General features: G+C 44.7%; 1 protein-coding gene and 1 long non-coding RNA gene across 3 annotated transcripts in view; one reads left to right on the top strand and one right to left on the bottom strand.

The window, feature by feature from the left end:
* The window catches only part of LOC102494464 (uncharacterized), a 39,372-nt gene extending 31,261 nt beyond the window's left edge, over positions 1-8,111 (bottom strand). For both annotated transcript variants that reach the window (XR_336715.2, XR_001369413.1), the window contains exons 1-2: positions 7,977-8,111; positions 7,621-7,753 (exon numbers count right to left, since the gene is read on the bottom strand). This is a non-coding gene — a long non-coding RNA (uncharacterized LOC102494464). The remainder of the gene's footprint in view (positions 1-7,620; positions 7,754-7,976) is intronic.
* The window catches only part of CYB5R2 (cytochrome b5 reductase 2), an 8,851-nt gene continuing 8,585 nt past the window's right edge, over positions 7,853-8,118 (top strand). Inside the window, exon 1 of the mRNA XM_006163425.3 lies at positions 7,853-7,873. The gene's annotated coding sequence lies outside the window, so the exon portion shown is untranslated. The remainder of the gene's footprint in view (positions 7,874-8,118) is intronic.

The following is an 8,118-nucleotide window of genomic DNA, read 5'->3' as shown; positions in this document are numbered from 1 at the left end:
GAGGAGAATGGAGGAGAAGGGATTGCGGCGTGACCATCCCCCCTGGGGGGTGATTTCTCGCTTTCTGTCTCTATGTCTCTCTCTGTCTGTCTGGCGAGCGCACGCGCCCTACAGTGAAAATCTCTCAAAAAAAAAAAAAAAAGATGGCTAACTCTGTAATCAGTAGTTGATTCCTATGGAAACCAACTCCCATTCAGAGGCTATGCAGGAGTCCCCCCTTTACACCATCAACTCATTAGCATACCAGCCAAGGGGCCCAGCAGTAATGCAAACTCTGCATTGCTGAAACCATACTAGAAGATGCTAAGTTTGTGTCCTGAGGTCTCCTCTATGGTTGGGGCACTCACACATACCTAGAATACTGACTGGCAGAGACTAGGCTAGGGGTGGACTGTGGTATGAAAACCTCTTGGAACTATCTGTCTCTCTTTCTCTCTTGTCTCCAACTCTTTCTCTCTCTGAAAAAATAAATAAACTTAAAAAAAAAAAAAAAGACACTTAAGACTTTGGAGATTCTGAGGATTTTAGGAGTTGCAGACCAGGAAAGGGAACAAAGCCAAATACATACTTCATGACATCACCACAGTTGCAAAGTCCCTTTTGCCATTTTGGCATGTTGTAGTCACATCAGTGAGAAATGAGAGGACAACCAGACATCACCAAATTACTGGGGTTTATTGCTGGTGGCTTACAGGAGGACTCATGTCTCTCAAAGACCCTGCAGTCGCCAGTGAAAGGAGACGGGTGCTTATAAAGGCAAAAATCACAATAATTTCTTGCTATGTGAAAGGACTTATAGAAGCCAAAAGGAGCAGAGTAATGATTTCTAAGGACACTCTCCAGACCTTTGTTTAATGGTCCTCAGGGCTCCTGGCAGGGGTCTAGTGATTGTTGATTACATTGCTAAGAAACTTTTAAACAAAAAGAATTTGGGCTGGTTAGCAAAAACAGTAAGACTATTAATCACTCTATTTATTCTGGGTAAAGGAGGAAGCAAGTATAATATAAAGTTCAAAGATGAAGGTGCTTCTGCTTCAGGCAGAATTCAGAGGTTCCTGGGATGGGCATGTAAGCTTATTTTGCGGTCTATTATTTAGCCTACCGCGATGTAGACTTAATAGCTACAACATTGCCCTTTCACTCCTAAGGAAGTGACTACTTGTTAGGAAGTAAAATGGAGATACTGAATCATGTTCAAGGTTAAATACATAATGAAAAGTGCGCAACCACCTGGAAATTGTTTTGAAAGGAACAGTCAGTGAGCAATAATGAGTGGGGCAGGGCAACAGCTCCCCCACAGAGTGAAGAAGTCCTGATCTGCATAGGAAGAGCTGCATCTCTGGGGCAGAGGCTCATGTATGATTGAACAGTGACGACAGTGGATGTTCAGTCTGTTTTTCAGCAGATGCTCGGTGAGAGCCCACACTTGCCTAGTCCCGTCACCACGCTGGGGATGTAGAGACATGTGCTCAGGAGCAATTTCAGAAGAATAGTAGCTGACAAGCTGAATTCCAGGCAGCATATGAGCATATGAGGGAGACATATAAAGTGTGTAGGAGTACTGAGAAGGCAGGGGGATCATGGCCCTCTCAAAAATACTAGGAGTACAGATAAACCCCTGTCACTTAACTTCTCCAGGAACTAATGAAGGATGATGTGCTCTGCCTCTCTGGTAACATGGGGAAAGCACGCAGGGAAAATGAGAAGAGACAGTGGAGGAGAGAGGCAAACTACTAAGACAGCCACAGGAGAAGGGGCGGAGCCTCTGGATTCCAAAGCCAAAAATAAAGACTCTTAATCAAACCACAGGGAGAAAATAAAACATGTCCATTCTTCCATTCATTCACTTGTGAAGATAAGGTTTATCTAGAACAGAGACTTCTATACAAACTTTTAAAAATATAGGGCCAGAAAATAGGAGGGAGAGAGGGAGGCTCACCGGGTATGGTTATTCCCTATTGACAAAGTGACTGACTGTCCCAAAATATTCTTTCTCAAGATAATCCCAGGTTTTCAGTCTCCCCTAGGCTGATCATGCATCCTGCTGCATATGCACCATCATCCCTGTCAATAAATCACTTCGGATAGCTTTTGCTCCTCATGGACTTTCACCCCCGTTCTGACCTTGCCCCCATCTATATAATACCCGCCTCTGTTATCTTTGTCCAAGGTAAACTCTTTCAGAACAGTTTGCATTATATGGTATTGCATTATATTGTAACCATTTATGTTGGTTTAAGAGGTTTTTTGTTGGGGGGGCATGGGTGTTGTTTGTTTTTTGCCTTAGGGAACATGCAATCAACAGAGAGAGAGAGAGAGAGAGAGAGGGAGAAAGAGATGAAGACACTAAGAGGGAAAGTATCCCCAGTGGGGATAGCCATGTCACAATCCCTTCTCCATTCTCCTCCCAGGATCTTGAGCACACATGTACGCATGTGCCTGGCATAAGCTTCAAGCCACTGAGTCCAAGACTCCAACCACAGTCGGCCACGTGGAAGTCAGCAACATAACCACTATGTCACCTGCTGGCCCCTATACTGTAAGCTTTTTATTAAGGTAAAAGACCCTCACTTTTTCTGGGTCAAAGGACATGTCATTTCCATCGGGCCAAGCTGCTGTTTCTGACCAAATGCCCTGGGACCTGACCCTTGTTTTGCGCTAGCTTAATAAGACCAAAATGTCCTTTTTCTTTCTACCTTTCATTTTGCAGGTGTCTTTTTAAGTTTGACACATGCAATAGATAAGTGTCGAGCATCTACCAATTGTCAGGCACTGCTCTTGGCTTGTTAAAACAGACAAAGGACTTCCTGTCCTCACAGAGCTTACATTCTGTGTAAACGAATAGAGAAAGTATGTAGTATGTCAGGCAGAACAGTGACACCGCAGTGAAATGTAATGCTCTGAGAGGCAAACCCACATGGGAAGGTTCCTGGTTCAAGTTCGGAGATTTCCTCAAGTAGGAGGGATGCACATCTAAGGCTGGAGCTCAGGATTGAGACACTGTTGAGGGTGCTGTATTTCTCTATCTCGCTCATGGAATCAATCAATAGACTTTAAAATGTAATATACCATCTTGTGATTTGTCTTGTAGGGACAATTGAACTAGGAAGGGGGACAGAGTGCTGATGGAAAGACTTGGTGGGCAGCCCTGTAGCCTTGTGGTCGGACTGCTTATGGAGGATTCCCAGTATGGGGGATGGATGACAGACATAAGACTATGCAAGCTTTTTTTTATAGTCTTCCCAACTAGACCACTTCTAGCAAATTCTGATCATCCTCAATATTGAGACTCTTACCTTTATGATGTCTTAGCCCATGTAAGTCCCATGTTGTCAGAACTGTGCACGTTCCCATAACTTTATTTCTGTTGCACAAGTCAAGGCTGATGACATTCCAGAAAGCAAAGTATTGACATTGTGTTACACCCATCTTCAGTCCTCGGTGAGGCATTCTGATTAGGTAGCACCAAAGACGCTCCTGTTCAAGAAACATCCTGCATTGCGCATGTGGTCAGGTGCTTGGAGTAGGCTGGGTGCTACATCATAGTTTCTCATACAGCTCACCCCAGTAGACTCTATTTACCTGCTCAACTTTCTTGTTCAGGATGACATTCCGGCAAAATGTACAAAGGATAGACCAGAGCCAGGGCGATGAAGCCACGGGGCAGGTGGTCAGCTCATGTTCCCTAGAACATTAGAAAAGAGACTCACAATTTAAAAAATGAGGCTCTCAGTGCCAGGAGTTGCAGTGACTTCTGATCCAAGTAACAGGAAGTACTTTTTTGGGAATAAATCCAGGTTTATATAAGTAAGCCCTAAGAGACAAAAAAAAATAGCCCATTCAGTATATTCATTTCCTATTGATACAGTAACAAATTATCCCAAATTTATTGGCTTAAAATGGTATGCATTTGGGGCCAGCAGATAGCAAAATAGTTATATCGCTGGACTCCCGTGTAGTCAACCATGGTTCAAGTCCCAGACCTGGCAGCTTAAAACTCACCTAGGCACATCTACATATGTGCCCAAAATCCTGAGAGAAGAATGGAGAAGGGATTACAGTGTGGTCATCCTCCCTGGGGAGTGATTCATTATATTCTGTCTCTCTGTTTCTGTCTCTCCAGTGAGTGCACACCCTTATAGCAAAAATCTCTCACTTAAAAAAAAATTACTAGGATTCCAGATAAACTCCTGTCACTTAACTTCTCCAAGAACTAATGAAGGATGATGTGCTCTGCCTCTCTTATAACATGGAGAAACCACACAGGGAAAATGAGAAGGGACAGTGGAGGGAAGAGGCAAACTACGAAGACAGCCACAGGAGAAGGGGCGGAGCCTCTGGATTCCAAAGCCAAAAAGACTTTTAATTGAACCACAGGGAGAAAATGAAACATGGCCATTCTTCCATTCATTAACATGTGAAGATAAAGTGTATCTAGAACAGAGACTTCTATACAAAATTTTAATAATAAAAATAGGGTCAGAGATGTAGGAGAAAGAGAGGAAGGCTGACTGGTCTGCCCACCGGTTATGGATGTTCCCCATTGACAAAGTGTCTGACTGTCCCAACACATTCTTTCTCAAGATAATCCCAGGTTTTCGGTCTTCCCTAGGCTGATCACGCATCCTGCTGCATATGCACCATCATCCCTGTTAATTAATCACTTCGGATAGCTTTCACTCATGGACTTTCACCCCCGTTCTGACCTTGCCCCCATCTATATAATACCCGCCTCTGTTATCTTTGTCCAAGGTAAACTCTTTCAGAACAGTTTGCATTGTATTGTATTGCATTGTATTGTAACTTTGTTGTTGTTGTTGCTTAACAGCTTTTTTTTGGGGGGGGGGTTGGATTTTTTTTGCTTTATGGAACTTGCATTTGGCTGAGAGAGAGAGAGAGAGATGAAGACAGTAAGAGAGAAAGAGAGATCATTCCCCAGTGGGGATGGCCATGCCACAATCCCTTCTCCATTCTCCTCCCAGGATCTTGAACAGATGTACGCATGTGTCTGGCGTGAGTTTCAAGCCACTGGGTCCAAGACTCCAACCACAGTCAGCCATGTGGAAGTCAGCAACATAATCGCTATGTCACCTGCTGACCCCTATAGTGTAACCTTTTCACTAATGTAAAAGACCCTCACTTTTTCTGGGACAAAGGACATGTCATTTCCATCGGGCCAAGCTGCTGTTTCTGCCCAAATGCCCTGGGATCTGACCCTTATTTTGTGCTAGCTCAATAAGACCAAAAAAATTCCTTTTTCTTTCTGACTTTCACTTTGAAGGTGTCCTTTTAAATTTGATGCATGCAATAAATATGTGTGGAGCATCTACCAACTGCCATGCATTGTTCTTGGCTGGGCCTGCTGCAGGTGTTAAAACAGACTAAGGACTTCCTGTCCTCACAGAGATTACATGCTGTGTAAACGAATAGAGAAAGTATGTAGTATGTCAGGCAGAACAGTGACACCGCAGTGAAATGTAATGCTCTGAGAGGCAAACCCACATGGGACGATCCCTGGTCCAAGCTCGGAGATCCCCTCGAGTAGAAGGGATGCACATCTGGGTGCTGTATTTCTCTATCTCGCTCATGGACTCAATCAATAAACTTTAAAATGTAATATGCCATTTGGTGATTTGTCTTGTAGGGACAAATTGAACTAAGAAGGGGGACAGAGCGCTGACGGAAAGACTTGGTGGGCAGCCCTGTAGCCTTGTGGTTAAGGCAGCCGGATCCCACAAGACTGAGTGCTTTTTGAGTTCTGGCCCACAGCAGCTTGAGAAACATGAAACATGACAGGTGTATGTGCATGTGTGCCCAAAATCCCAAAAAGAAGGAGATATTGAGGAGAGGGGATTGTGGCATGACCATATACTGTTTGGGGGGGGGGTTCTCTCTCTTTCTCTCTATCTCTCTGTCTTCCTCGTTTTCCTTCTCTGGCAAGCACCAGTGTCCACTGTCAAATAAAAAAGGAAAAATAATTAAAGGTACAGGGGGAAGGACCAGTTAGTGGCATGGTGGTTAAGGTAACTAGATCCCACATAGCTAACTGCCAGTCTCAACTTGGCAGCCTGAAGAACATGCCAGGCATGTGTGCATGCATATCTAAAATTCCTAGAGAAGAAAGGAGAAGGGATTGATTGTGCATGACCATCCTCCCTGGGGTGTGCAGTGTGCTTTCTTCCTTTCCCTCTCTCTCTGTCTACAATCAGTGCACATGCCCCATAGCAAAACAATGAAGAAGTAGAAGAAAAGAATCAATCTTCTCTCACAGGTGAGGAGGTATTTATGGATCATCTACCATGTGTGCTAAAAACTGCAAAGCAGGAATTCATTCATTCATTCGATTGCTACTGAATGTTGTCTATGAGAGAGTCATTGTGCTAAGCCATCGGGAAACAAGATTTTTGCTGTAATGGAACTCCAGGCTAGTGTAAGAGTCAGTCATTTAATAATGTACAGTTCGAGATGTATAATTACCCTTTAAGTAAAACCTCTGAATAAATGTAATGTGTACATGTACTTAACTTGGGGGATATCAGCAGGCATCCCAAAGAAAGTGATATCTGAGTTGAGAAACAAAGTGTGTATAAGACTGAAAAATATGTATATTCCTTATAAATGTTTGCAACTAGAACAGTGTGTATTGTCACAGGGATGGGCAATTCAATCAGTGTAAGAGAACAGGGAGAACTAGAACTAGAACTAGACTCACACATACATGAAAACTGATCTATGACAGTGGTAGCATTGTAGGTCAGCGGCCAGGTATGAGCAATTCCATAAATGCTATTGAGACAACACATTAGCCATCTGGAAAAAAATTAAATTGCGTCCCTGCCTCACATCATACATGGAAACCAATTTTAATTGCATGAGAAACTTCAATTGGAGAGGAAAAACTTTAAATACTGTAAGACAAAATACAGAATATCTTTATGAGCTTGGGGAGCAATACACAAGTCAAAAAAAAACACAAAAAGGCAGAAGATTAAAGATTGGTATATTTGACTACATTGCAATTACGAATTTCTGTTCATCAGAAGACATCACAAAAGAGAGGAGAGAGAAACAAAAAAAAGAAAGAATAATTTAAAAATTGGAAGAAAGCATGGGTAACTCATATAACTGCAAAGAACTGATACCTAACGTGTTTCGGGGAAGGGGCTGATGTGGTATTATGGATTATGATTTCTTCCACAGACTTCTGTGTGGAAATCTTAACCCTCAGTTAACCCTTCGGAATGTGACCTTATGTGGAGACAGGATCCTCACAGAGGGAGTTACATTAAAATAAGGTAATTAGAGCGGATTCATGTCAACAACTGGGTCTTTAAAACAAGGGGAATTTGAACACAGGGACACACATGAGGGTAATGGTTGTGAAGAGACCGAAAAAGACATCTACAAACCAGGGTAGGGCATGGGACAGGCCTGGGAAGGAACCATCCCTGTGCACACCTAGACTTTAGGCTTGCAGCGCCTAGAACTGAGACAGCACCTTTGTGTTGCTGCAGCCGCCCAGCCTGGGGTGCTTCCTTGGTGCAGCCCTAGCCAACTACAAAGGGCGGGGATCTGTTGCCTGGCTACTGTCACCAGCTGGCCCAGGAAGCAGGGATCTACCTTTGCTCCGGACAAAGGGTAGGAGGGAGCACCGAGGTTCTTAAAAGCACTGGAGGGAGCCCTGTCCCTGAGCCGGTCGTCCTGCTTCCCTTGCTGTCAGCGCGGCATTTCAGGTCACCTCTCTCTCCAGCTCCTGGATGAATGAACAAACGAGCTCTTTGAGCTAAAAGCGTGGTTCTACCCCCACTCAGCCCGGCCCCGCAAACACCTGTTCCCGGGCCAGGCTCGGGTGGGAGCTCAGGAGGAGCGTTGAGTGAGTACTTCCTGGGATCTCGGAGTCGGTCGTTAGCCGTTTTCCTGGCCAGCATCGCCCTCCATCACTCAGATGGCCCTTCTGCAGCCCTGCCCAGGCTTACACAGGCTAGGGACAGGGCGGCTCTCAGTCGCGGCTGCTCCGGGTGTGCAGAGAGGCCAGGATGCCCTGCAGTAAAAAGGGCTGTTGCCCCGGAACCAGGGAGCGCCACCCCAGCGCCCCCGTCACCCCCGGGGGGAAGGGGA

The sequence above is a fragment of the Tupaia chinensis genome, unplaced genomic scaffold, assembly GCF_000334495.1.
Source record: "Tupaia chinensis unplaced genomic scaffold, TupChi_1.0 Scaffold142134_1, whole genome shotgun sequence".
NCBI classification, from domain to species: domain Eukaryota; kingdom Metazoa; phylum Chordata; class Mammalia; order Scandentia; family Tupaiidae; genus Tupaia; species Tupaia belangeri.
This window is presented reverse-complemented; position numbering and strand designations above follow the sequence as displayed.